This window comes from Pseudophryne corroboree, unplaced genomic scaffold (genome assembly GCF_028390025.1).
Source record: "Pseudophryne corroboree isolate aPseCor3 unplaced genomic scaffold, aPseCor3.hap2 scaffold_909, whole genome shotgun sequence".
NCBI lineage: Eukaryota > Metazoa > Chordata > Amphibia > Anura > Myobatrachidae > Pseudophryne > Pseudophryne corroboree.
This window is the reverse complement of record NW_026970489.1, coordinates 38,793-64,589: the sequence shown is the minus strand read 5'-3', so window position 1 is coordinate 64,589 and position 25,797 is coordinate 38,793. Positions and strand designations below refer to the sequence as shown.

At 45.8% G+C, this 25,797-nt stretch overlaps 21 non-coding genes and 3 pseudogenes across 21 annotated transcripts; 23 read left to right on the top strand and 1 right to left on the bottom strand.

The window, feature by feature from the left end:
- The first annotated feature begins 9,717 nt into the window (after positions 1-9,717).
- On the top strand, positions 9,718-9,881 carry LOC135045496 (U1 spliceosomal RNA). The gene has a single exon (XR_010237937.1). It is a non-coding gene; the product is annotated as a U1 spliceosomal RNA (small nuclear RNA).
- A 152-nt stretch (positions 9,882-10,033) lies between these two features.
- LOC135045532 (U1 spliceosomal RNA) lies at positions 10,034-10,196 on the top strand. The gene has a single exon (XR_010237971.1). It is a non-coding gene; the product is annotated as a U1 spliceosomal RNA (small nuclear RNA).
- Positions 10,197-10,870: 674 nt separating this feature from the next.
- On the top strand, positions 10,871-11,034 carry LOC135045501 (U1 spliceosomal RNA). Its single transcript, XR_010237942.1, has one exon. It is a non-coding gene; the product is annotated as a U1 spliceosomal RNA (small nuclear RNA).
- Positions 11,035-11,186: 152 nt separating this feature from the next.
- Positions 11,187-11,349, top strand: LOC135045441 (U1 spliceosomal RNA). Its single transcript, XR_010237897.1, has one exon. It is a non-coding gene; the product is annotated as a U1 spliceosomal RNA (small nuclear RNA).
- A 674-nt stretch (positions 11,350-12,023) lies between these two features.
- Positions 12,024-12,187, top strand: LOC135045457 (U1 spliceosomal RNA). The gene has a single exon (XR_010237913.1). It is a non-coding gene; the product is annotated as a U1 spliceosomal RNA (small nuclear RNA).
- A 152-nt stretch (positions 12,188-12,339) lies between these two features.
- On the top strand, positions 12,340-12,475 carry LOC135045464 (U1 spliceosomal RNA; annotated as a pseudogene).
- Positions 12,476-13,310: 835 nt separating this feature from the next.
- On the top strand, positions 13,311-13,474 carry LOC135045460 (U1 spliceosomal RNA). Its single transcript, XR_010237916.1, has one exon. It is a non-coding gene; the product is annotated as a U1 spliceosomal RNA (small nuclear RNA).
- A 670-nt stretch (positions 13,475-14,144) lies between these two features.
- Positions 14,145-14,308, top strand: LOC135045507 (U1 spliceosomal RNA). The gene has a single exon (XR_010237947.1). It is a non-coding gene; the product is annotated as a U1 spliceosomal RNA (small nuclear RNA).
- Positions 14,309-14,460: 152 nt separating this feature from the next.
- On the top strand, positions 14,461-14,624 carry LOC135045474 (U1 spliceosomal RNA). The gene has a single exon (XR_010237921.1). It is a non-coding gene; the product is annotated as a U1 spliceosomal RNA (small nuclear RNA).
- A 2,424-nt stretch (positions 14,625-17,048) lies between these two features.
- Positions 17,049-17,212, top strand: LOC135045446 (U1 spliceosomal RNA). The gene has a single exon (XR_010237902.1). It is a non-coding gene; the product is annotated as a U1 spliceosomal RNA (small nuclear RNA).
- A 152-nt stretch (positions 17,213-17,364) lies between these two features.
- On the top strand, positions 17,365-17,527 carry LOC135045531 (U1 spliceosomal RNA). The gene has a single exon (XR_010237970.1). It is a non-coding gene; the product is annotated as a U1 spliceosomal RNA (small nuclear RNA).
- A 674-nt stretch (positions 17,528-18,201) lies between these two features.
- Positions 18,202-18,365, top strand: LOC135045500 (U1 spliceosomal RNA). Its single transcript, XR_010237941.1, has one exon. It is a non-coding gene; the product is annotated as a U1 spliceosomal RNA (small nuclear RNA).
- Positions 18,366-18,517: 152 nt separating this feature from the next.
- LOC135045535 (U1 spliceosomal RNA) lies at positions 18,518-18,680 on the top strand. Its single transcript, XR_010237974.1, has one exon. It is a non-coding gene; the product is annotated as a U1 spliceosomal RNA (small nuclear RNA).
- Positions 18,681-19,354: 674 nt separating this feature from the next.
- On the top strand, positions 19,355-19,518 carry LOC135045530 (U1 spliceosomal RNA). The gene has a single exon (XR_010237969.1). It is a non-coding gene; the product is annotated as a U1 spliceosomal RNA (small nuclear RNA).
- A 152-nt stretch (positions 19,519-19,670) lies between these two features.
- Positions 19,671-19,806, top strand: LOC135045463 (U1 spliceosomal RNA; annotated as a pseudogene).
- Positions 19,807-20,507: 701 nt separating this feature from the next.
- On the top strand, positions 20,508-20,671 carry LOC135045522 (U1 spliceosomal RNA). The gene has a single exon (XR_010237961.1). It is a non-coding gene; the product is annotated as a U1 spliceosomal RNA (small nuclear RNA).
- Positions 20,672-20,823: 152 nt separating this feature from the next.
- Positions 20,824-20,986, top strand: LOC135045458 (U1 spliceosomal RNA). The gene has a single exon (XR_010237914.1). It is a non-coding gene; the product is annotated as a U1 spliceosomal RNA (small nuclear RNA).
- A 674-nt stretch (positions 20,987-21,660) lies between these two features.
- Positions 21,661-21,824, top strand: LOC135045521 (U1 spliceosomal RNA). Its single transcript, XR_010237960.1, has one exon. It is a non-coding gene; the product is annotated as a U1 spliceosomal RNA (small nuclear RNA).
- A 151-nt stretch (positions 21,825-21,975) lies between these two features.
- LOC135045523 (U1 spliceosomal RNA) lies at positions 21,976-22,138 on the top strand. Its single transcript, XR_010237962.1, has one exon. It is a non-coding gene; the product is annotated as a U1 spliceosomal RNA (small nuclear RNA).
- A 674-nt stretch (positions 22,139-22,812) lies between these two features.
- Positions 22,813-22,976, top strand: LOC135045499 (U1 spliceosomal RNA). Its single transcript, XR_010237940.1, has one exon. It is a non-coding gene; the product is annotated as a U1 spliceosomal RNA (small nuclear RNA).
- A 152-nt stretch (positions 22,977-23,128) lies between these two features.
- On the top strand, positions 23,129-23,292 carry LOC135045482 (U1 spliceosomal RNA). Its single transcript, XR_010237923.1, has one exon. It is a non-coding gene; the product is annotated as a U1 spliceosomal RNA (small nuclear RNA).
- Positions 23,293-23,966: 674 nt separating this feature from the next.
- On the top strand, positions 23,967-24,130 carry LOC135045492 (U1 spliceosomal RNA). Its single transcript, XR_010237933.1, has one exon. It is a non-coding gene; the product is annotated as a U1 spliceosomal RNA (small nuclear RNA).
- Positions 24,131-24,282: 152 nt separating this feature from the next.
- LOC135045469 (U1 spliceosomal RNA) lies at positions 24,283-24,418 on the top strand (annotated as a pseudogene).
- Positions 24,419-25,273: 855 nt separating this feature from the next.
- Positions 25,274-25,436, bottom strand: LOC135045526 (U1 spliceosomal RNA). The gene has a single exon (XR_010237965.1). It is a non-coding gene; the product is annotated as a U1 spliceosomal RNA (small nuclear RNA).
- Positions 25,437-25,797: the final 361 nt, after the last annotated feature.

Below are 25,797 nucleotides of genomic sequence, written 5' to 3'. Positions count from 1 at the left end.
CTCCCAAACGAAAGACACTAGAATGAAAATTTTAAAGCCTCCTGTTAGTGCTTCATCTACACGTTATAGCCCTGAATTTTCCAATGCCTATCTCTTTGCAAAAGAGAGATATCGGCAAGGAAAAGCTGTATTGTACCTTTGCATTTTTCTCCCAAACGAAGGACACTAGAATGAAAATTTTAAAGCCTCCTGTTAGTGCTTCATCTACACGTAATAGCCCTGAATTTTCCAATGCCTATCTCTTTGCAAAAGAGAGATATCGGCAAGGAAATGCTGTATTGTACCTTTGCATTTTTCTCCCAAACGAAAGACACTAGAATGAAAATTTTAAAGCCTCCTGTTAGTGCTTCATCTACACGTTATAGCCCTGCATTTTCCAATGCCTATCTCTTTGCAAAAGAGAGATATCGGCAAGGAAAAGTTGCATTGTACTTTTGCATTTTTCTCCCAAACGAAAGACACTAGAATGAAAATTGTAAAGCCTCCTGTTAGTGCTTCATCTACACGTTATAGCCCTGCATTTTCCAATGCCTATCTCTTTGCAAAAGAGAGATATCGGCAAGGAAAAGCTGTATTGTACCTTTGCATTTTTCTCCCAAACGAAAGACACTAGAATGAAAATGTTAAAGCCTACTGTTAGTGCTTCATCTACACGTTATAGCCCTGAATTTTCCAATGCCTATCTCTTTGCAAAAGAGATATATCGGCAAGGAAAAGCTGTATTGTACCTTTGCATTTTTCTCCCAAACGAAAGACACTAGAATGAAAATTTTAAAGCCTCCTGTTAGTGCTTCATCTACACGTTATAGCCCTGAATTTTCCAATGCCTAGCTCTTTGCAAAAGAGAGATATCGGCAAGGAAAAGCTGTATTGTACCTTTGCATTTTTCTCCCAAAAGAAAGACACTAGAATGAAAATTTTAAAGCCTCCTGTTAGTGCTTCATCTACACGTTATAGCCCTGAATTTTCCAATGCCTATCTCTTTGCAAAAGAGAGATATCGGCAAGGAAAAGCTGTATTGTACCTTTGCATTTTTCTCCCAAACGAAGGACACTAGAATGAAAATTTTAAAGCCTCCTATTAGTGCTTCATCTACACGTTATAGCCCTGAATTTTCCAATGCCTATCTCTTTGCAAAAGAGAGATATCGGCAAGGAAAAGCTGTATTGTACCTTTGCATTTTTCTCCCAAACGAAGTACACTAGAATGAAAATTTTAAAGCCTCCTGTTAGTGCTTCATCTACACGTTATAGCCCTGAATTTTCCAATGCCTATCTCTTTGCAAAAGAGAGATATCGGCAAGGAAATGCTGTATTGTACCTTTGCATTTTTCTCCCAAACGAAAGACACTAGAATGAAAATTTTAAAGCCTCCTGTTAGTGCTTCATCTACACGTTATAGCCCTGCATTTTCCAATGCCTATCTCTTTGCAAAAGAGAGATATCGGCAAGGAAAAGCTGCATTGTACTTTTGCATTTTTCTCCCAAACGAAAGACACTAGAATGAAAATTTTAAAGCCTCCTGTTAGTGCTTCATCTACACGTTATAGCCCTGAATTTTCCAATGCCTAGCTCTTTGCAAAAGAGAGATATTGGCAAGGAAAAGCTGTATTGTACCTTTGCATTTTTCTCCCAAACGAAAGACACTAGAATGAAAATTTTAAAGCCTCCTGTTAGTGCTTCATCTACACGTTATAGCCCTGAATTTTCCAATGCCTATTTCTTTGCAAAAGAGAGATATCGGCAAGGAAAAGCTGTATTGTACCTTTGCATTTTTCTCCCAAACGAAAGACACTAGAATGAAAATTTTAAAGCCTACTGTTAGTGCTTCATCTACACGTTATAGCCCTGAATTTTCCAATGCCTAGCTCTTTGCAAAAGAGAGATATCGGCAAGGAAAAGCTGTATTGTACCTTTGCATTTTTCTCCCAAACGAAAGACACTAGAATGAAAATTTTAAAGCCTCCTGTTAGTGCTTCATCTACACGTTATAGCCCTGAATTTTCCAATGCCTATCTCTTTGCAAAAGAGAGATATCGGCAAGGAAAAGCTGTATTGTACCTTTGCTTTTTTCTCCCAAACGAAAGACACTAGAATGAAAATTTTAAAGCCTCCTATTAGTGCTTCATCTACACGTTATAGCCCTGAATTTTCCAATGCCTATCTCTTTGCAAAAGAGAGATATCGGCAAGGAAAAGCTGTATTGTACCTTTGCATTTTTCTCCCAAACGAAGTACACTAGAATGAAAATTTTAAAGCCTCCTGTTAGTGCTTCATCTACACGTTATAGCCCTGAATTTTCCAATGCCTATCTCTTTGCAAAAGAGAGATATCGGCAAGGAAATGCTGTATTGTACCTTTGCATTTTTCTCCCAAACGAAAGACACTAGAATGAAAATTTTAAAGCCTCCTGTTAGTGCTTCATCTACACGTTATAGCCCTGCATTTTCCAATGCCTATCTCTTTGCAAAAGAGAGATATCGGCAAGGAAAAGCTGCATTGTACTTTTGCATTTTTCTCCCAAACGAAAGACACTAGAATGAAAATTTTAAAGCCTCCTGTTAGTGCTTCATCTACACGTTATAGCCCTGAATTTTCCAATGCCTAGCTCTTTGCAAAAGAGAGATATTGGCAAGGAAAAGCTGTATTGTACCTTTGCATTTTTCTCCCAAACGAAAGACACTAGAATGAAAATTTTAAAGCCTCCTGTTAGTGCTTCATCTACACGTTATAGCCCTGAATTTTCCAATGCCTATTTCTTTGCAAAAGAGAGATATCGGCAAGGAAAAGCTGTATTGTACCTTTGCATTTTTCTCCCAAACGAAAGACACTAGAATGAAAATTTTAAAGCCTACTGTTAGTGCTTCATCTACACGTTATAGCCCTGAATTTTCCAATGCCTAGCTCTTTGCAAAAGAGAGATATCGGCAAGGAAAAGCTGTATTGTACCTTTGCATTTTTCTCCCAAACGAAAGACACTAGAATGAAAATTTTAAAGCCTCCTGTTAGTGCTTCATCTACACGTTATAGCCCTGAATTTTCCAATGCCTATCTCTTTGCAAAAGAGAGATATCGGCAAGGAAAAGCTGTATTGTACCTTTGCTTTTTTCTCCCAAACGAAAGACACTAGAATGAAAATTTTAAAGCCTCCTATTAGTGCTTCATCTACACGTTATAGCCCTGAATTTTCCAATGCCTATCTCTTTGCAAAAGAGAGATATCGGCAAGGAAAAGCTGCATTGTACTTTTGCATTTTTCTCCCAAACGAAAGACACTAGAATGAAAATTTTAAAGCCTCCTGTTAGTGCTTCATCTACACGTTATAGCCCTGAATTTTCCAATGCCTAGCTCTTTGCAAAAGAGAGATATTGGCAAGGAAAAGCTGTATTGTACCTTTGCATTTTTCTCCCAAACGAAAGACACTAGAATGAAAATTTTAAAGCCTCCTGTTAGTGCTTCATGTACGCGGTATAGCCCTGAATTTTCCAATGCCTAGCTCTTTGCAAAAGAGAGATATCGGCAAGGAAAAGCTGTATTGTACCTTTGCATTTTTCTCCCAAACGAAAGACACTAGAATGAAAATTTTAAAGCCTCCTGTTAGTGCTTCATCTACACGTTATAGCCCTGAATTTTCCAATGCCTATCTCTTTGCAAAAGAGAGATATCGGCAAGGAAATGCTGTATTGTACCTTTGCATTTTTCTCCCAAACGAAAGACACTAGAATGAAAATTTTAAAGCCTCCTGTTAGTGCTTCATCTACACGTTATAGCCCTGCATTTTCCAATGCCTATCTCTTTGCAAAAGAGAGATATCGGCAAGGAAAAGCTGCATTGTACTTTTGCATTTTTCTCCCAAACGAAAGACACTAGAATGAAAATTTTAAAGCCTCCTGTTAGTGCTTCATCTACACGTTATTGCCCTGAATTTTCCAATGCCTAGCTCTTTGCAAAAGAGAGATATTGGCAAGGAAAAGCTGTATTGTACCTTTGCATTTTTCTCCCAAACGAAAGACACTAGAATGAAAATTTTAAAGCCTCCTGTTAGTGCTTCATCTACACGTTATAGCCCTGAATTTTCCAATGCCTATCTCTTTGCAAAAGAGAGATATCGGCAAGGAAAAACTGTATTGTACCTTTGCATTTTTCTCCCAAACGAAAGACACTAGAATGAAAATTTTAAAGCCTCCTGTTAGTGCTTCATCTACACGTTATAGCCCTGAATTTTCCAATGCCTATCTCTTTGCAAAAGAGAGATATCGGCAAGGAAAAGCTGTATTGTACCTTTGCATTTTTCTCCCAAACGAAGGACACTAGAATGAAAATTTTAAAGCCTCCTATTAGTGCTTCATCTACACGTTATAGCCCTGAATTTTCCAATGCCTATCTCTTTGCAAAAGAGAGATATCGGCAAGGAAAAGCTGTATTGTACCTTTGCATTTTTCTCCCAAACGAAGTACACTAGAATGAAAATGTTAAAGCCTCCTGTTAGTGCTTCATCTACACGTTATAGCCCTGAATTTTCCAATGCCTATCTCTTTGCAAAAGAGAGATATCGGCAAGGAAATGCTGTATTGTACCTTTGCATTTTTCTCCCAAACGAAAGACACTAGAATGAAAATTTTAAAGCCTCCTGTTAGTGCTTCATCTACACGTTATAGCCCTGCATTTTCCAATGCCTATCTCTTTGCAAAAGAGAGATATCGGCAAGGAAAAGCTGCATTGTACTTTTGCATTTTTCTCCCAAACGAAAGACACTAGAATGAAAATTTTAAAGCCTCCTGTTAGTGCTTCATCTACACGTTATAGCCCTGAATTTTCCAATGCCTATCTCTTTGCAAAAGAGAGATATCGGCAAGGAAAAGCTGTATTGTACCTTTGCATTTTTCTCCCAAACGAAAGACACTAGAATGAAAATGTTAAAGCCTACTGTTAGTGCTTCATCTACACGTTATAGCCCTGAATTTTCCAATGCCTATCTCTTTGCAAAAGAGATATATCGGCAAGGAAAAGCTGTATTGTACCTTTGCATTTTTCTCCCAAACGAAAGACACTAGAATGAAAATTTTAAAGCCTCCTGTTAGTGCTTCATCTACACGTTATAGCCCTGAATTTTCCAATGCCTAGCTCTTTGCAAAAGAGAGATATCGGCAAGGAAAAGCTGTATTGTACCTTTGCATTTTTCTCCCAAAAGAAAGACACTAGAATGAAAATTTTAAAGCCTCCTGTTAGTGCTTCATCTACACGTTATAGCCCTGAATTTTCCAATGCCTATCTCTTTGCAAAAGAGAGATATCGGCAAGGAAAAGCTGTATTGTACCTTTGCATTTTTCTCCCAAACGAAGGACACTAGAATGAAAATTTTAAAGCCTCCTATTAGTGCTTCATCTACACGTTATAGCCCTGAATTTTCCAATGCCTATCTCTTTGCAAAAGAGAGATATCGGCAAGGAAAAGCTGTATTGTACCTTTGCATTTTTCTCCCAAACGAAGTACACTAGAATGAAAATTTTAAAGCCTCCTGTTAGTGCTTCATCTACACGTTATAGCCCTGAATTTTCCAATGCCTATCTCTTTGCAAAAGAGAGATATCGGCAAGGAAATGCTGTATTGTACCTTTGCATTTTTCTCCCAAACGAAAGACACTAGAATGAAAATTTTAAAGCCTCCTGTTAGTGCTTCATCTACACGTTATAGCCCTGCATTTTCCAATGCCTATCTCTTTGCAAAAGAGAGATATCGGCAAGGAAAAGCTGCATTGTACTTTTGCATTTTTCTCCCAAACGAAAGACACTAGAATGAAAATTTTAAAGCCTCCTGTTAGTGCTTCATCTACACGTTATAGCCCTGAATTTTCCAATGCCTAGCTCTTTGCAAAAGAGAGATATTGGCAAGGAAAAGCTGTATTGTACCTTTGCATTTTTCTCCCAAACGAAAGACACTAGAATGAAAATTTTAAAGCCTCCTGTTAGTGCTTCATCTACACGATATAGCCCTGAATTTTCCAATGCCTATCTCTTTGCAAAAGAGAGATATCGGCAAGGAAAAGCTGTATTGTACCTTTGCATTTTTCTCCCAAACGAAGGACACTAGAATGAAAATTTTAAAGCCTCCTGTTAGTGCTTCATCTACACGTTATAGCCCTGAATTTTCCAATGCCTATTTCTTTGCAAAAGAGAGATATCGGCAAGGAAAAGCTGTATTGTACCTTTGCATTTTTCTCCCAAACGAAAGACACTAGAATGAAAATTTTAAAGCCTACTGTTAGTGCTTCATCTACACGTTATAGCCCTGAATTTTCCAATGCCTAGCTCTTTGCAAAAGAGAGATATCGGCAAGGAAAAGCTGTATTGTACCTTTGCATTTTTCTCCCAAACGAAAGACACTAGAATGAAAATTTTAAAGCCTCCTGTTAGTGCTTCATCTACACGTTATAGCCCTGAATTTTCCAATGCCTATCTCTTTGCAAAAGAGAGATATCGGCAAGGAAAAGCTGTATTGTACCTTTGCTTTTTTCTCCCAAACGAAAGACACTAGAATGAAAATTTTAAAGCCTCCTATTAGTGCTTCATCTACACGTTATAGCCCTGAATTTTCCAATGCCTATCTCTTTGCAAAAGAGAGATATCGGCAAGGAAAAGCTGCATTGTACTTTTGCATTTTTCTCCCAAACGAAAGACACTAGAATGAAAATTTTAAAGCCTCCTGTTAGTGCTTCATCTACACGTTATAGCCCTGAATTTTCCAATGCCTAGCTCTTTGCAAAAGAGAGATATTGGCAAGGAAAAGCTGTATTGTACCTTTGCATTTTTCTCCCAAACGAAAGACACTAGAATGAAAATTTTAAAGCCTCCTGTTAGTGCTTCATGTACGCGGTATAGCCCTGAATTTTCCAATGCCTAGCTCTTTGCAAAAGAGAGATATCGGCAAGGAAAAGCTGTATTGTACCTTTGCATTTTTCTCCCAAACGAAAGACACTAGAATGAAAATTTTAAAGCCTCCTGTTAGTGCTTCATCTACACGTTATAGCCCTGAATTTTCCAATGCCTATCTCTTTGCAAAAGAGAGATATCGGCAAGGAAATGCTGTATTGTACCTTTGCATTTTTCTCCCAAACGAAAGACACTAGAATGAAAATTTTAAAGCCTCCTGTTAGTGCTTCATCTACACGTTATAGCCCTGCATTTTCCAATGCCTATCTCTTTGCAAAAGAGAGATATCGGCAAGGAAAAGCTGCATTGTACTTTTGCATTTTTCTCCCAAACGAAAGACACTAGAATGAAAATTTTAAAGCCTCCTGTTAGTGCTTCATCTACACGTTATTGCCCTGAATTTTCCAATGCCTAGCTCTTTGCAAAAGAGAGATATTGGCAAGGAAAAGCTGTATTGTACCTTTGCATTTTTCTCCCAAACGAAAGACACTAGAATGAAAATTTTAAAGCCTCCTGTTAGTGCTTCATCTACACGTTATAGCCCTGAATTTTCCAATGCCTATCTCTTTGCAAAAGAGAGATATCGGCAAGGAAAAACTGTATTGTACCTTTGCATTTTTCTCCCAAACGAAAGACACTAGAATGAAAATTTTAAAGCCTCCTGTTAGTGCTTCATCTACACGTTATAGCCCTGAATTTTCCAATGCCTATCTCTTTGCAAAAGAGAGATATCGGCAAGGAAAAGCTGTATTGTACCTTTGCATTTTTCTCCCAAACGAAGGACACTAGAATGAAAATTTTAAAGCCTCCTATTAGTGCTTCATCTACACGTTATAGCCCTGAATTTTCCAATGCCTATCTCTTTGCAAAAGAGAGATATCGGCAAGGAAAAGCTGTATTGTACCTTTGCATTTTTCTCCCAAACGAAGTACACTAGAATGAAAATGTTAAAGCCTCCTGTTAGTGCTTCATCTACACGTTATAGCCCTGAATTTTCCAATGCCTATCTCTTTGCAAAAGAGAGATATCGGCAAGGAAAAGCTGTATTGTACCTTTGCATTTTTCTCCCAAACGAAAGACACTAGAATGAAAATTTTAAAGCCTCCTGTTAGTGCTTCATCTACACGTTATAGCCCTGAATTTTCCAATGCCTATCTCTTTGCAAAAGAGAGATATCGGCAAGGAAATGCTGTATTGTACCTTTGCATTTTTCTCCCAAACGAAAGACACTAGAATGAAAATTTTAAAGCCTCCTGTTAGTGCTTCATCTACACGTTATAGCCCTGCATTTTCCAATGCCTATCTCTTTGCAAAAGAGAGATATCGGCAAGGAAAAGCTGCATTGTACTTTTGCATTTTTCTCCCAAACGAAAGACACTAGAATGAAAATTTTAAAGCCTCCTGTTAGTGCTTCATCTACACGTTATAGCCCTGAATTTTCCAATGCCTAGCTCTTTGCAAAAGAGAGATATTGGCAAGGAAAAGCTGTATTGTACCTTTGCATTTTTCTCCCAAACGAAAGACACTAGAATGAAAATTTTAAAGCCTACTGTTAGTGCTTCATCTACACGTTATAGCCCTGAATTTTCCAATGCCTAGCTCTTTGCAAAAGAGAGATATCGGCAAGGAAAAGCTGTATTGTACCTTTGCATTTTTCTCCCAAACGAAAGACACTAGAATGAAAATTTTAAAGCCTCCTGTTAGTGCTTCATCTACACGTTATAGCCCTGAATTTTCCAATGCCTATCTCTTTGCAAAAGAGAGATATCGGCAAGGAAAAGCTGTATTGTACCTTTGCTTTTTTCTCCCAAACGAAAGACACTAGAATGAAAATTTTAAAGCCTCCTATTAGTGCTTCATCTACACGTTATAGCCCTGAATTTTCCAATGCCTATCTCTTTGCAAAAGAGAGATATCGGCAAGGAAAAGCTGCATTGTACTTTTGCATTTTTCTCCCAAACGAAAGACACTAGAATGAAAATTTTAAAGCCTCCTGTTAGTGCTTCATCTACACGTTATAGCCCTGAATTTTCCAATGCCTAGCTCTTTGCAAAAGAGAGATATTGGCAAGGAAAAGCTGTATTGTACCTTTGCATTTTTCTCCCAAACGAAAGACACTAGAATGAAAATTTAAAAGCCTCCTGTTAGTGCTTCATCTACACGGTATAGCCCTGAATTTTCCAATGCCTAGCTCTTTGCAAAAGAGAGATATCGGCAAGGAAAAGCTGTATTGTACCTTTGCATTTTTCTCCCAAACGAAAGACACTAGAATGCAAACTACAGGTAGTGCTGCAGGGCCCACACCCTTTTACTTGCCTTACAGAGCAGCTCTGGAGCTGTTACAGTGCCCAGCTGCTGCAAGAAATCAGCTTGAATGCTTCAGGGGATGGGGCATGACCAAAGGAGGGGGGAGGTGTTTAATGCGAACTAGGGGTCATCCAAGCACTGCAAAAGGCCGCCATGCCCTGCATGCCCCTTTTCTCTTTTCATATGCAGATGAGGGTTCCAGTCAACTTTGGCCCACTGCTTGGATAACATCACCGTATGCAAATCCGTCTGCTGCAGACCTTCCCCCAGGAGTGCTTGTACTAGTTGTTGCATATGGTTTGATATTTGATGGTGCTTCAGTATTAGGCAGCCTTCCGCCCTCCCATGTTCATCTGAAAAGATGTGGTCTCCCTGCAGTTGTTGTCCCCAGATGAGAGTTCACTTGTGCTGCCTCAGTTGAATCTCCTTTACTTGACAGAGATGTGCCTGAGCAGCTGCCCTCACCAGCCCTATCCCAAATCATACTTATTTTGCATAGGAGATACCATGGTCATGAAGATTGTTCTCCAAGGGTGAGGTTCATTCATTGCATTCTGGGTATGCTGACCCCTGTGATTTTCCCAAATGTGGGAAACTCGACTGCATTATTTGTGGTAGTGGGGGACTGTGTTTGTGCTTTCCTCTGGTCAGCTCTGGTAAAAGTCAGATTTCTTTGTCTCAGATCTTCCTCTAGCCTTGTTCTTCTTTCGAGAGTTCCCTTGTGCTGCCTCAGTTGGATCTCTTTCACTTGACAGGGGGGTGCCCGAACAGCGACCCTCCCCAGCTCTAGCCCAACTCCTACTTACCTGCCAGGTGAGATACTATGATCATGAAGGTGCTTCTCCCAGGGCAAGGCTCACCCATTGCACTCTGGGTGTGCTGCCCCTGCGATTTCCCCAAATGTGGGAAACTTGACTGCATAATTTGTGTTTCCCCTGGTCGGCTCTCGTATAATTCAGATCTCTTTGTCTCAGGTCTCTCTCCAGCCTAGTTTGCTGTCTGTTTCCACTTCTCTTTTCTTCAACCGCTCCCTTCTATACCCTTGTGCACTATCCTGACTTCTCCTCCCGTCTGCTTACTTTGTGCCTTCCAATGCACAATGCAAACTACAGGTAGTGCTGCAGGGCCCACACCCTTTTACTTGCCTTACAGAGCAGCTCTGGAGCTGTTACAGTGCCCAGCTGCTGCAAGAAATCAGCTTGAATGCTTCAGGGGATGGGGCATGGCCAACATGAGCCCCACACCAAAGGAGGGTGGAGGTGTTTAATGCGAACTAGGGGTCATCCAAGCACCGCAAAAGGCCGCCATGCCCTGCACGCCCCTTTTCTCTTTTCATATGCAGATGAGGGTTGAAGCCAACTTTGACCCACTGCTTGGATGACATCACCGTATGCAAATCCGTCTTCTGCAGAACTTCCCCCAGGAATGCTTGCACTAGTTGTTGCATTTGGTTTGTTGTTTGGGGGTGCTTCAGTATTAGGCAGCCTTCTGCCCTCCCATGTTCATCTGAAAATATGTGTTCTCCCTGCAGTTGTTGTCCCCAGATGAGAGATCCCTTGTGCTGCCTCAGTTGAATCTCCTTTACTTGACAGAGATGTGCATGAGCAGCGGCCCTCCCCAGCCCTATTCCAAATCATACTTATTTTGCATAGGAGATACCATGGTCATGAAGATTGTTCTCCCAGGGTGAGGTTCATTCATTGCATTTTGGGTATGCTGACCCCTGTGATTTCCCCAAATGTGGGAAACTTGACTGCATTATTTGTGGTAGTGGGGGACTGTGTTTGTGCTTTCCTCTGGTCAGCTCTGGTAAAAGTCAGATTTCTTTGTCTCAGATTTTCCTCTAGCCTTGTTCTTCTTTCGAGAGTTCCATTGTGCTGCCTCAGTTGGATCTCCTTCACTTGACAGGGGGGTACCCGAGCAGCGACCCTCCCCAGCTCTAGCCCAACTCCTACTTACCTGCCAGGTGAGATACTATGATCATGAAGGTGCTTCTCCCAGGGCAAGGCTCACCCATTGCACTCTGGGTGTGCTGCCCCTGCGATTTCCCCAAATGTGGGAAACTTGACTGCATAATTTGTGTTTCCCCTGGTCGGCTCTCGTATAATTCAGATCTATTTGTCTCAGGTCTCTCTCCAGCCTAGTTTGCTGTCTGTTTCCACTTCTCTTTTCTTCAGCCGCTCCCTTCTATACCCTTGTGCACTATCCTGACTTCTCCTCCCGTCTGCTTACTTTGTGCCTTCCAATGCACAATGCAAACTACAGGTAGTGCTGCAGGGCCCACACCCTTTTACTTGCCTTACAGAGCAGCTCTGGAGCTGTTACAGTGCCCAGCTGCTGCAAGAAATCAGCTTGAATGCTTCAGGGGATGGGGCATGGCCAACATGAGCCCCACACCAAAGGAGGGGGGAGGTGTTTAATGCGAACTAGGGGTCATCCAAGCACTGCAAAAGGCCGCCATGCCCTGCATGCCCCTTTTCTCTTTTCATATGCAGATGAGGGTTCCAGTCAACTTTGGCCCACTGCTTGGATAACATCACCGTATGCAAATCCGTCTGCTGCAGACCTTCCCCCAGGAGTGCTTGTACTAGTTGTTGCATATGGTTTGATATTTGATGGTGCTTCAGTATTAGGCAGCCTTCCGCCCTCCCATGTTCATCTGAAAAGATGTGGTCTCCCTGCAGTTGTTGTCCCCAGATGAGAGTTCACTTGTGCTGCCTCAGTTGAATCTCCTTTACTTGACAGAGATGTGCCTGAGCAGCTGCCCTCACCAGCCCTATCCCAAATCATACTTATTTTGCATAGGAGATACCATGGTCATGAAGATTGTTCTCCCAGGGTGAGGTTCATTCATTGCATTCTGGGTATGCTGACCCCTGTGATTTTCCCAAATGTGGGAAACTCGACTGCATTATTTGTGGTAGTGGGGGACTGTGTTTGTGCTTTCCTCTGGTCAGCTCTGGTAAAAGTCAGATTTCTTTGTCTCAGATCTTCCTCTAGCCTTGTTCTTCTTTCGAGAGTTCCCTGGTGCTGCCTCAGTTGGATCTCCTTCACTTCACAGGGGGGAACCCGAGCAGCGACCCTCCCCAGCTCTAGCCCAACTCCTACTTACCTGCCAGGTGAGATACTATGATCATGAAGGTGCTTCTCCCAGGGCAAGGCTCAACCATTGCACTCTGGGTGTGCTGCTCCTGCGATTTCCCCAAATGTGGGAAACTTGACTGCATAATTTGTGTTTCCCCTCGTCGGCTCTCGTATAATTCAGATCTCTTTGTCTCAGGTCTCTCTCCAGCCTAGTTTGCTGTCTGTTTCCACTTCTCTTTTCTTCAGCCGCTCCCTTCTATACCCTTGTGCACTATCCTGACTTCTCCTCCCGTCTGCTTACTTTGTGCCTTCCAATGCACAATGCAAACTACAGGTAGTGCTGCAGGGCCCACACCCTTTTACTTGCCTTACAGAGCAGCTCTGGAGCTGTTACAGTGCCCAGCTGCTGCAAGAAATCAGCTTGAATGCTTCAGGGGCTGGGGCATAGCCAACATGAGCCCCACACCAAAGGAGGGTGGAGGTGTTTAATGCAAACTAGGGGTCAGCCAAGCGCCGCAAAAGGCCACCATGCCCTGCACGCCCCTTTTCTCTTTTCATATGCAGACGAGGGTTGAAGCCAACTTTGACCCACTGCTTGGATGACATCACCATATGCAAATCCATCTGCGGCAGGCCTTCCCCCAGGAATGCTTGCACTAGTTGTTGCATTTGGTTTGTTGTTTGGGGGTGCTTCAGTATTAGGCAGCCTTCTGCCCTCCCATGTTCATCTTCAGGGGATGGGGCATGGCCAACATGAGCCCCACACCAAAGGAGGGTGGAGGTGTTTAATGCGAACTAGGGGTCATCCAAGCACCGCAAAAGGCCGCCATGCCCTGCACGCCCCTTTTCTCTTTTCATATGCAGATGAAGGTTGAAGCCAACTTTGACCCACTGCTTGGATGACATCACCGTATGCAAATCCGTCTTCTGCAGAACTTCACTTGACAGGGGGGTGCCCGAGCAGCGACCCTCCCCATCTCTAGCCCAACTCCTACTTACCTGCCAGGTGAGATACTATGATCAGGAAGGTGCTTCTCCCAGGGCAAGGCTCACCCATTGCACTCTGGGTGTGCTGCTCCTACGATTTCCCCAAATGTGGGACACTTGACTGCATAATTTGTGTTTCCTCTAGTCGGCTACTCGTATAATTCAGATCTCTTTGTCTCAGGTCTCTCTCCAGCCTAGTTTGCTGTCTGTTTCCACTTCTCTTTTCTTGAGCCGCTGCCTTCTATGCCCTTGTGCACTCTCCTGACTTCTCCTGTCTGCTTACTTTGTGCCTTCCAACGCACAATGCAAACTACAGGTAGTGCTGCAGGGCCCACACCCTTTTACTTGCCTTTCAGAGCAGCTCTGGAGCTGTTACAGTGCCCAGCTGCTGCAAGAAATCAGCTTGAATGCTTCAGGGGCTGGGGCATAGCCAACATGAGCCCCACACCGACGGAGGGTGGAGGTGTTTAATGCGAACTAAGGGTCATCCAAGCGCCGCAAAAGGCCGCCATGCCCTGCATACCCCTTTTCTCTTTTCATATGCAGATGAGGGTTCCAGCCAACTTTGGCCCACTGCTTGGATGACATCACCGTATGCAAATCCGTCTTCTGCAGACCTTCCCCCAGGAATGCTTGTACTAGTTGTTGCATTTGGTTTGTTGTTTGGGGTGCTTCAGTATTAGGCAGCCTTCAGCTCTCCCATGTTCATCTGAAAATATGTGTTCTCCCTGCAGTTGTTGTCCCCAGATGAGAGTTCCCTTGTGCTGCCTCAGTTGAATCTCCTTTACTTGAAAGAGATGTGCCTGAGCAGCGGCCCTCCCCAGCCCTATCCCAAATCATACTTATTTTGCATAGGAGATACCATGGTCATGAAGATTGTTCTCCCAGGGTGAGGTTCATTCATTGCATTCTGGGTATGCTGACCCCTGTGATTTCCCCAAATGTGGGAAACTCGACTGCATTATTTGTGGTAGTGGGGGACTGTGTTTGTGCTTTCCTCTGGTCAGCTCTGGTAAAAGTCAGATTTCTTTGTCTCAGATCTTCCTCTAGCCTTGTTCTTTTTTTGAGAGTTTCCTTGTGCTGCCTCAGTTGGATCTCCTTCACTTGACAGGGGGGTGCCCGAGCAGCGACCCTCCCCAGCTCAAGCCCAACTCCTACTTACCTGCCAAGTGAGATACTATGATCAGGAAGGTGCTTCTACCAGGGCAAGGCTCACCCATTGCACTCTGGGTGTGCTGCTCCTACGATTTCCCCAAATGTGGGACACTTGACTGCATAATTTGTGTTTCCTCTGGTCGGCTACTCGTATAATTCAGATCTCTTTGTCTCAGGTCTCTCTCCAGCCTAGTTTGCTGTCTGTTTCCACTTCTCTTTTCTTGAGCCCCTGCCTTCTATGCCCTTGTGCACTCTCCTGACTTCTCCTGTCTGCTTACTTTGTGCCTTCCAATGCACAATGCAAACTACAGGTAGTGCTGCAGGGCCAACACCCTTTTACTTGCCTTACAGAGCAGCTCTGGAGCTGTTACAGTGCCCAGCTGCTGCAAGAAATCAGCTTGAATGCTTCAGGGGCTGGGGCATAGCCAACATGAGCAGCAAGATGCAGCACTGGACTATTAGTAATGTACTGTTGTATGCTGAGCACCACAATGCAGCACAAGACAATGAGCAGTGATACTGAGCACTGATGAGGATACTACTGAGAACTGACACTGAGCAGGAGAGACACACTACTAGTATTACTGAGCAGCAATAAGTAACCACTGATACTGGGCACTGATATTGAGATTTCCACTGAGAGAACATAGCCACGTCCTCTCCGCTCTCTCTTCAATGCACGAGTAAAAATGGCGGCAACGCGCAGCTCTTTATATGGAATCCGAATCTCGCGAGAATCCGACAGCGGGATGATGACATTTTCCCTTGTTCAGGTTTTCCGAGTCAGGCGGGAACAACCGAGCCTGCCACGGACCAGTGTAAACCACGTGGAGTTCGTCGGGAATTCGGTTCTCGGAGTACCGAACCCGCTCCTCTATATATACTATATTACTATGTTACTGTAGTATACAGAACACCACAATGCAATGAGCAGTGATAGTGAGCACTGATGAGGATACTAGAACTGACACTGAGCAGCAAGATGCAGCACTGGACTATTAGTAATGTACTGTAGTATGCTGAGCACCACAATGCAGCACAAGACAATGAGCAGTGATACTGAGCACTGATGAGGATACTACTGAGAACTGACACTGAGCAGGAGAGACACACTACTAGTATTACTGAGCAGCAATAAGTAACCACTGATACTGAGCACTGATATTGAGATTTCCACTGAGAGAACATAGCCACGTCCTCTCCGCTCTCTCTTCAATGCACGAGTAAAAATGGCAGCAACGCACAGCTCTTTATATGGAATCCGAATCTCGCAAGAATCCGACAGCGGGATGATGACATTTTCCCTTGTTCAGGTTTTCCGAGTCAGGCGGGAACAACCGAGCCTGCCTCGGACCAGTGTAAACCACGTGGAGTTCGTGGGGAATTCGGTTCTCGGAGAACCGAACCCGCTCCTCTCTACCTTATACCCATCAATTTTTTTATTTTCAATCTAAGCCCCTGCAGTTTTCTGTAAGCATCTGCTTCGCTATGATGATCAACAAGTCACAAGGGCAAACACTCAGGGCTTGAGGCGTAGATCTTAGGACCAGCTGCTACAAGCATGGCAGAGGTGTCACTATCACTGGTGACACCCAGAAAGGTGGCGAGGGAGATTGTAATGCAGTGCGCGCAGATAAACAGCGCAATGGTAAAAAGGAGGCATGGTTTCATAGGTAGGGGCGTGGCCTGGTGGCCTGAATCTACATTTTGTTGCTCCGGGTGTCCCGGGGGTTGGGGGCTGCACCCGGGGACTAGTGTGTGAGCTGTGCTGGCTCCTGCACAGTGACAGGGCATGGCCACCCAGCATGACGCCTCCCTTCTTGACCATGCTGTAATTGCAGTCGCACTGCAGTTCAGCGTGATCATAAAAAATGGTGTAGGCTCCTGCTGGTGCAGGCTGTAGAGAAAAGCTGCTGTGACCACGCCCCCTGTGTCTCCTCCGTTGCAGACCCCATTTTGAAGCCTTGCCCCCGGACTAAGAGAAAAGTATGCCCTTGCGCACTATCCTGACTTCTCCTCCCGTCTGCTTAATTTGTGCCTTCCAACGCACAATGCGAACAACAGGTGGTGCTGCAGGGCCCACACCCTTTTACTTGCCTTACAGAACAGCTCTGGAGCTGTTACAGTGCCCAGCTGCTGCAAGAAATCAGCTTGAATGCTTCAGGGGATGGGGCATGGCCAACATGAGCCCCACACCAAAGGAGGGTGGGGGTGTTTAATGCGAACTAGGGGTCATCCAAGCACTGCAAAAGGCCGCCATGCCCTGCATGCCCCTTTTCTCTTTTCATATGCAGATGAGGGTTCCAGTCAACTTTGGCCCACTGCTTGGATAACATCACCGTATGCAAATCCGTCTGCTGCAGACCTTCCCCAAGGAGTGCTTGTACTAGTTGTTGCATATGGTTTGATATTTGATGGTGCTTCAGTATTAGGCAGCCTTCCGCCCTCCCATGTTCATCTGAAAAGATGTGGTCTCCCTGCAGTTGTTGTCCCCAGATGAGAGTTCCCTTGTGCTGCCTCAGTTGAATCTCCTTTACTTGACAGAGATGTGCCTGAGCAGCGGCCCTCACCAGCCCTATCCCAAATCATACTTATTTTGCATAGGAGATACCATGGTCATGAAGATTGTTCTCCCAGGGTGAGGTTCATTCATTGCATTCTGGGTATGCTGACCCCTGTGATTTTCCCAAATGTGGGAAACTCGACTGCATTATTTGTGGTAGTGGGGGACTGTGTTTGTGCTTTCCTCTGGTCAGCTCTGGTAAAAGTCAGATTTCTTTGTCTCAGATCTTCCTCTAGCCTTGTTCTTCTTTCGAGAGTTCCCTTGTGCTGCCTCAGTTGGATCTCTTTCACTTGACAGGGGGGTGCCCGAACAGCGACCCTCCCCAGCTCTAGCCCAACTCCTACTTACCTGCCAGGTGAGATACTATGATCATGAAGGTGCTTCTCCCAGGGCAAGGCTCACCCATTGCACTCTGGGTGTGCTGCCCCTGCGATTTCCCCAAATGTGGGAAACTTGACTGCATAATTTGTGTTTCCCCTGGTCGGCTCTCGTATAATTCAGATCTCTTTGTCTCAGGTCTCTCTCCAGCCTAGTTTGCTGTCTGTTTCCACTTCTCTTTTCTTCAACCGCTCCCTTCTATACCCTTGTGCACTATCCTGACTTCTCCTCCCGTCTGCTTACTTTGTGCCTTCCAATGCACAATGCAAACTACAGGTAGTGCTGCAGGGCCCACACCCTTTTACTTGCCTTACAGAGCAGCTCTGGAGCTGTTACAGTGCCCAGCTGCTGCAAGAAATCAGCTTGAATGCTTCAGGGGATGGGGCATGGCCAACATGAGCCCCACACCAAAGGAGGGTGGAGGTGTTTAATGCGAACTAGGGGTCATCCAAGCACCGCAAAAGGCCGCCATGCCCTGCACGCCCCTTTTCTCTTTTCATATGCAGATGAGGGTTGAAGCCAACTTTGACCCACTGCTTGGATGACATCACCGTATGCAAATCCGTCTTCTGCAGAACTTCCCCCAGGAATGCTTGCACTAGTTGTTGCATTTGGTTTGTTGTTTGGGGGTGCTTCAGTATTAGGCAGCCTTCTGCCCTCCCATGTTCATCTGAAAATATGTGTTCTCCCTGCAGTTGTTGTCCCCAGATGAGAGTTCCCTTGTGCTGCCTCAGTTGAATCTCCTTTACTTGACAGAGATGTGCATGAGCAGCGGCCCTCCCCAGCCCTATTCCAAATCATACTTATTTTGCATAGGAGATACCATGGTCATGAAGATTGTTCTCCCAGGGTGAGGTTCATTCATTGCATTTTGGGTATGCTGACCCCTGTGATTTCCCCAAATGTGGGAAACTTGACTGCATTATTTGTGGTAGTGGGGGACTGTGTTTGTGCTTTCCTCTGGTCAGCTCTGGTAAAAGTCAGATTTCTTTGTCTCAGATTTTCCTCTAGCCTTGTTCTTCTTTCGAGAGTTCCATTGTGCTGCCTCAGTTGGATCTCCTTCACTTTACAGGGGGGTACCCGAGCAGCGACCCTCCCCAGCTCTAGCCCAACTCCTACTTACCTGCCAGGTGAGATACTATGATCATGAAGGTGCTTCTCCCAGGGCAAGGCTCACCCATTGCACTCTGGGTGTGCTGCCCCTGCGATTTCCCCAAATGTGGGAAACTTGACTGCATAATTTGTGTTTCCCCTGGTCGGCTCTCGTATAATTCAGATCTATTTGTCTCAGGTCTCTCTCCAGCCTAGTTTGCTGTCTGTTTCCACTTCTCTTTTCTTCAGCCGCTCCCTTCTATACCCTTGTGCACTATCCTGACTTCTCCTCCCGTCTGCTTACTTTGTGCCTTCCAATGCACAATGCAAACTACAGGTAGTGCTGCAGGGCCCACACCCTTTTACTTGCCTTACAGAGCAGCTCTGGAGCTGTTACAGTGCCCAGCTGCTGCAAGAAATCAGCTTGAATGCTTCAGGGGATGGGGCATGGCCAACATGAGCCCCACACCAAAGGAGGGGGGAGGTGTTTAATGCGAACTAGGGGTCATCCAAGCACTGCAAAAGGCCGCCATGCCCTGCATGCCCCTTTTCTCTTTTCATATGCAGATGAGGGTTCCAGTCAACTTTGGCCCACTGCTTGGATAACATCACCGTATGCAAATCCGTCTGCTGCAGACCTTCCCCCAGGAGTGCTTGTACTAGTTGTTGCATATGGTTTGATATTTGATGGTGCTTCAGTATTAGGCAGCCTTCCGCCCTCCCATGTTCATCTGAAAAGATGTGGTCTCCCTGCAGTTGTTGTCCCCAGATGAGAGTTCACTTGTGCTGCCTCAGTTGAATCTCCTTTACTTGACAGAGATGTGCCTGAGCAGCTGCCCTCACCAGCCCTATCCCAAATCATACTTATTTTGCATAGGAGATACCATGGTCATGAAGATTGTTCTCCCAGGGTGAGGTTCATTCATTGCATTCTGGGTATGCTGACCCCTGTGATTTTCCCAAATGTGGGAAACTCGACTGCATTATTTGTGGTAGTGGGGGACTGTGTTTGTGCTTTCCTCTGGTCAGCTCTGGTAAAAGTCAGATTTCTTTGTCTCAGATCTTCCTCTAGCCTTGTTCTTCTTTCGAGAGTTCCCTGGTGCTGCCTCAGTTGGATCTCCTTCACTTCACAGGGGGGAACCCGAGCAGCGACCCTCCCCAGCTCTAGCCCAACTCCTACTTACCTGCCAGGTGAGATACTATGATCATGAAGGTGCTTCTCCCAGGGCAAGGCTCAACCATTGCACTCTGGGTGTGCTGCTCCTGCGATTTCCCCAAATGTGGGAAACTTGACTGCATAATTTGTGTTTCCCCTCGTCGGCTCTCGTATAATTCAGATCTCTTTGTCTCAGGTCTCTCTCCAGCCTAGTTTGCTGTCTGTTTCCACTTCTCTTTTCTTCAGCCGCTCCCTTCTATACCCTTGTGCACTATCCTGACTTCTCCTCCCGTCTGCTTACTTTGTGCCTTCCAATGCACAATGCAAACTACAGGTAGTGCTGCAGGGCCCACACCCTTTTACTTGCCTTACAGAGCAGCTCTGGAGCTGTTACAGTGCCCAGCTGCTGCAAGAAATCAGCTTGAATGCTTCAGGGGCTGGGGCATAGCCAACATGAGCCCCACACCAAAGGAGGGTGGAGGTGTTTAATGCAAACTAGGGGTCAGCCAAGCGCCGCAAAAGGCCACCATGCCCTGCACGCCCCTTTTCTCTTTTCATATGCAGACGAGGGTTGAAGCCAACTTTGACCCACTGCTTGGATGACATCACCATATGCAAATCCATCTGCGGCAGGCCTTCCCCCAGGAATGCTTGCACTAGTTGTTGCATTTGGTTTGTTGTTTGGGGGTGCTTCAGTATTAGGCAGCCTTCTGCCCTCCCATGTTCATCTGAAAATATATGTTCTCCCTGCAGTTGTTGTCCCAAGATGAGAGTTCCCTTGTGCTGCCTCAGTTGAATCTCCTTTACTTGACAGAGATGTGCATGAGCAGCGGCCCTCCCCAGCCCTATTCCAAATCATACTTATTTTGCATAGGAGATACCATGGTCATGAAGATTTTTCTCCCAGGGTGAGGTTCATTCATTGCATTTTGGGTATGCTGACCCCTGTGATTTCCCCAAATGTGGGAAACTTGACTGCAATATTTGTGGTAGTGGGAGACTGTGTTTGTGCTTTCCTCTGGTCAGCTCTGGTAAAAGTCAGATTTCTTTGTCTCAGATTTTCCTTTAGCCTTGTTCTTTTTTCGAGAGTTCCCTTGTGCTGCCTCAGTTGGATCTCCTTCACTTTACAGGGGGGTACCCGAGCAGCGACCCTCCCCAGCTCTAGCCCAACTCCTACTTACCTGCCAGGTGAGATACTATGATCATGAAGGTGCTTCTCCCAGGGCAAGGCTCACCCATTGTACTCTGGGTGTGCTGCTCCTGTGATTTCCCCAAATGTGGGAAACTTGACTGCATAATTTGTGTTTCCCCTGGTCGGCTCTCGTATAATTCAGATCTCTTTGTCTCAGGTCTCTCTCCAGCCTAGTTTGCTGTCTGTTTCCACTTCTCTTTTCTTCAGCCGCTCCCTTCTATACCCTTGTGCACTATCCTGACTTCTCCTCCCGTCTGCTTACTTTGTGCCTTCCAATGCACAATGCAAACTACAGGTAGTGCTGCAGGGCCCACACCCTTTTACTTGCCTTACAGAGCAGCTCTGGAGCTGTTACAGTGCCCAGCTGCTGCAAGAAATCAGCTTGAATGCTTCAGGGGATGGGGCATGGCCAACATGAGCCCCACACCAAAGGAGGGTGGAGGTGTTTAATGCGAACTAGGGGTCATCCAAGCACCGCAAAAGGCCGCCATGCCCTGCACGCCCCTTTTCTCTTTTCATATGCAGATGAGGGTTGAAGCCAACTTTGACCCACTGCTTGGATGACATCACCGTATGCAAATCCGTCTTCTGCAGAACTTCCCCCAGGAATGCTTGCACTAGTTGTTGCATTTGGTTTGTTGTTTGGGGGTGCTTCAGTATTAGGCAGCCTTCTGCCCTCCCATGTTCATCTGAAAATATGTGTTCTCCCTGCAGTTGTTGTCCCCAGATGAGAGTTCCCTTGTGCTGCCTCAGTTGAATCTCCTTTACTTGACAGAGATGTGCATGAGCAGCGGCCCTCCCCAGCCCTATTCCAAATCATACTTATTTTGCATAGGAGATACCATGGTCATGAAGATTATTCTCCCAGGGTGAGGTTCATTCATTGCATTATGGGTATGCTGACCCCTGTGATTTCCCCAAATGTGGGAAACTCGCCTGCTTTATTTGTGGTAGTGGGGGACTGTGTTTGTGTTTTCCTCTGGTCAGCTCTGGTAAAAGTCAGATTTCTTTGTTCAGATCTTCCTCTAGCCTTGTTCTTCTTTCGAGAGTTCCCTTGTGCTGCCTCAGTTGGATCTCCTTCACTTGACAGGGGGGTGCCCAAGCAGAGACCCTCCCCAGCTCTAGCCCAACTCCTACTTACCTGCCAGGTGAGATACTATGATCATGAAGGTGCTTCTCCCAGGGCAAGGCTCACCCATTGCACTCTGGGTGTGCTGCCCCTGCGATTTCCCCAAATGTGGGAAACTTGACTGCATAATTTGTGTTTCCCCTGGTCGGCTCTCGTGTAATTCAGATCTCTTTGTCTCAGGTCTCTCTCCAACCTAGTTTGCTGTCTGTTTCCACTTCTCTTTTCTTCAGCCGCTCCCTTCTATACCCTTGTGCACTATCCTGACTTCTCCTCCCGTCTGCTTACTTTGTGCCTTCCAATGCACAATGCAAACTACAGGTAGTGCTGCAGGGCCCACACCCTTTTACTTGCCTTACAGAGCAGCTCTGGAGATGTTACAGTGCCCAGCTGCTGCAAGAAATCAGCTTGAATGCTTCAGGGGATGGGGCATGGCCAACATGAGCCCCACACCAAAGGAGGGTGGAGGTGTTTAATGCGAACTAGGGGTCATCCAAGCACCGCAAAAGGCCGCCATGCCCTGCACGCTCCTTTTCTCTTTTCATATGCAGATGAGGGTTGAAGCCAACTTTGACCCACTGCTTGGATGACATCACCGTATGCAAATCCGTCTTCTGCAGAACTTCCCCCAGGAATGCTTGCACTAGTTGTTGCATTTGGTTTGTTGTTTGGGGGTGCTTCAGTATTAGGCAGCCTTCTGCCCTCCCATGTTCATCTGAAAATATGTGTTCTCCCTGCAGTTGTTGTCCCCAGATGAGAGTTCCCTTGTGCTGCCTCAGTTGAATCTCCTTTACTTGACAGAGATGTGCATGAGCAGCGGCCCTCCCCAGCCCTATTCCAAATCATACTTATTTTGCATAGGAGATACCATGGTCATGAAGATTGTTCTCCCAGGGTGAGGTTCATTCATTGCATTTTGGGTATGCTGACCCCTGTGATTTCCCCAAATGTGGGAAACTTGACTGCATTATTTGTGGTAGTGGGGGACTGTGTTTGTGCTTTCCTCTGGTCAGCTCTGGTAAAAGTCAGATTTCTTTGTCTCAGATTTTCCTCTAGCCTTGTTCTTCTTTCGAGAGTTCCCTTGTGCTGCCTCAGTTGGATCTCCTTCAGTTTACAGGGGGGTACCCGAGCAGCGATCCTCCCCAGCTCTAGCCCAACTCCTACTTACCTGCCAAGGTGAGATACTATGATCATGAAGGTGCTTCTCCCAGGGCAAGGCTCACCCATTGCACTCTAGGTGTGCTGCTCCTGCGATTTCCCCAAATGTGGGAAACTTGACTGCATAATTTGTGTTTCCCCTGGTCGGCTCTCGTATAATTCAGATCTCTTTGTCTCAGGTCTCTCTCCAGCCTAGTTTGCTGTTTGTTTCCACTTCTCTTTTCTTGAGCCGCTCCCTTCTATGCCCTTGCGCACTATCCTGACTTCTCCTCCTGTCTGCTTACTTTGTGCCTTCCAACGCACAATGCGAACTACAGGTAGTGCTGCAGGGCCCACACCCTTTTACTTGCCTTACAGAGCAGCTCTGGAGCTGTTACAGTGCCCAGCTGCTGCAAGAAATCAGCTTGAATGCTTCAGGGGCTGGGGCATAGCCAACATGAGCCCCACACCAAAGGAGGGTGGAGGTGTTTAATGCAAACTAGGGGTCAGCCAAGTGCCGCAAAAGGCCACCATGCCCTGCACGCCCCTTTTCTCTTTTCATATGCAGACGAGGGTTGAAGCCAACTTTGACCCACTGCTTGGATGACATCACCATATGCAAATCCATCTGCGGCAGGCCTTCCCCCAGGAATGCTTGCACTAGTTGTTGCATTTGGTTTGTTGTTTGGGGGTGCTTCAGTATTAGGCAGCTTTCTGCCCTCCCATGTTCATCTGAAAATATATGTTCTCCCTGCAGTTGTTGTCCCCAGATGAGAGTTCCCTTGTGCTGCCTCAGTTGAATCTCCTTTACTTGACAGAGATGTGCATGAGCAGCGGCCCTCCCCAGCCCTATTCCAAATCATACTTATTTTGCATAGGAGATACCATGGTCATGAAGATTTTTCTCCCAGGGTGAGGTTCATTCATTGCATTTTGGGTATGCTGACCCCTGTGATTTCCCCAAATGTGGGAAACTCAACTGCATTATTTGTGGTAGTGGGGGACTGTGTTTGTGCTTTCCTCTGGTCAGCTCTAGTAAAAGTCAGATTTCTTTGTCTCACATTTTCCTCTAGCCTTGTTCTTCTTTCGAGAGTTCCCTTGTGCTGCCTTTGTTGGATCTCCTTCACTTTACAGGGGGGTACCCGAGCAGCGACCCTCCCCAGCTCTAGCCCAACTCCTACTTACCTGCCAGGTGAGATACTATGATCATTAAGGTGCTTCTCCCAGGGCAAGGCTCACCCATTGTACTCTGGGTGTGCTGCTCCTGCGATTTCCCCAAATGTGGGAAACTTGACTGCATAATTTGTGTTTCCCCTCGTCGGCTCTCGTATAATTCAGATCTCTTTGTCTCAGGTCTCTCTCCAGCCTAGTTTGCTGTCTGTTTCCACTTCTCTTTTCTTCAGCCGCTCCCTTCTATACCCTTGTGCACTATCCTGACTTCTCCTCCCGTCTGCTTACTTTGTGCCTTCCAATGCACAATGCAAACTACAGGTAGTGCTGCAGGGCCCACACCCTTTTACTTGCCTTACAGAGCAGCTCTGGAGCTGTTACAGTGCCCAGCTGCTGCAAGAAATCAGCTTGAATGCTTCAGGGGCTGGGGCATAGCCAACATCAGCCCCACACCGAAGGAGGGTGGAGGTGTTTAATGCAAACTAGGGGTCAGTCAAGCGCCGCAAAAGGCCACCATGCCCTGCACGCCCCTTTTCTGTTTTCATATGCAGATGAGGGTTGAAGCCAACTTTGACCCACTGCTTGGATGACATCACCATATGCAAATCCATCTGCGGCAGGCCTTCCCCCAGGAATGCTTGCACTAGTTGTTGCATTTGGTTTGTTGTTTGGGGGTGCTTCAGTATTAGGCAGCCTTCTGCTGCACCCTGCTTTGGTGTGGGGCTCATGTTGGCCATGCCCCATCCCCTGAAGCTTTCAAGCAGATTTCTTGCAGCAGCTGGGCACTGTAACAGCTCAAGAGCTGCTCTGTAAGGCAAGTAAAAGGGTGTGGGCCCTGCAGCACTACCTGTAGTTTGCATTGTGCATTGGAAGGCACAAAGTAAGCAGACGGGAGGAGAAGTCAGGATAGTGCACAAGGGTATAGAAGGGAGCGGCTGAAGAAAAGAGAAGTGGAAACAGACAGCAAACTAGGCTGGAGAGAGATCTGAGACAAAGAGATCTGAATTATACGATAGCCGACCAGGGGAAACACAAATTATGCAGTCAAGTTTCCCACATTTGGGGAAATCGCAGGGGCAGCACACCCAGAGTGCAATGGGTGAGCCTTGCCCTGGGAGAAGCACCTTCATGATCATAGTATCTCACCTGGCAGGTAAGTATGAGTTGGGCTAGAGCTGGGGAGGGTCGCTGCTCGGGCACCCCCCTGTTAAGTGAAGGAGATCCAACTGAGGCAGCACAAGGGAACTCTCAAAAGAAGAACAAGGCTAGAGGAAGATCTGAAACAAAGAAATCTGACTTTTACCAGAGCTGACCAGAAGAAAACACAAACACAGTCCCCCACTACCACAAATAAAGCAGTCGAGGTGAGGTTCATTCATTGCATTTTGGGTATGCTGACCCCTGTGATTTCCCCAAATGTGGGAAACTCGACTGCTTTATTTGTGGTAGTGGGGGACTGTGTTTGTGTTTTCTTCTGGTCAGCTCTGGTAAAAGTCAGATTTCTTTGTTTCAGATCTTCCTC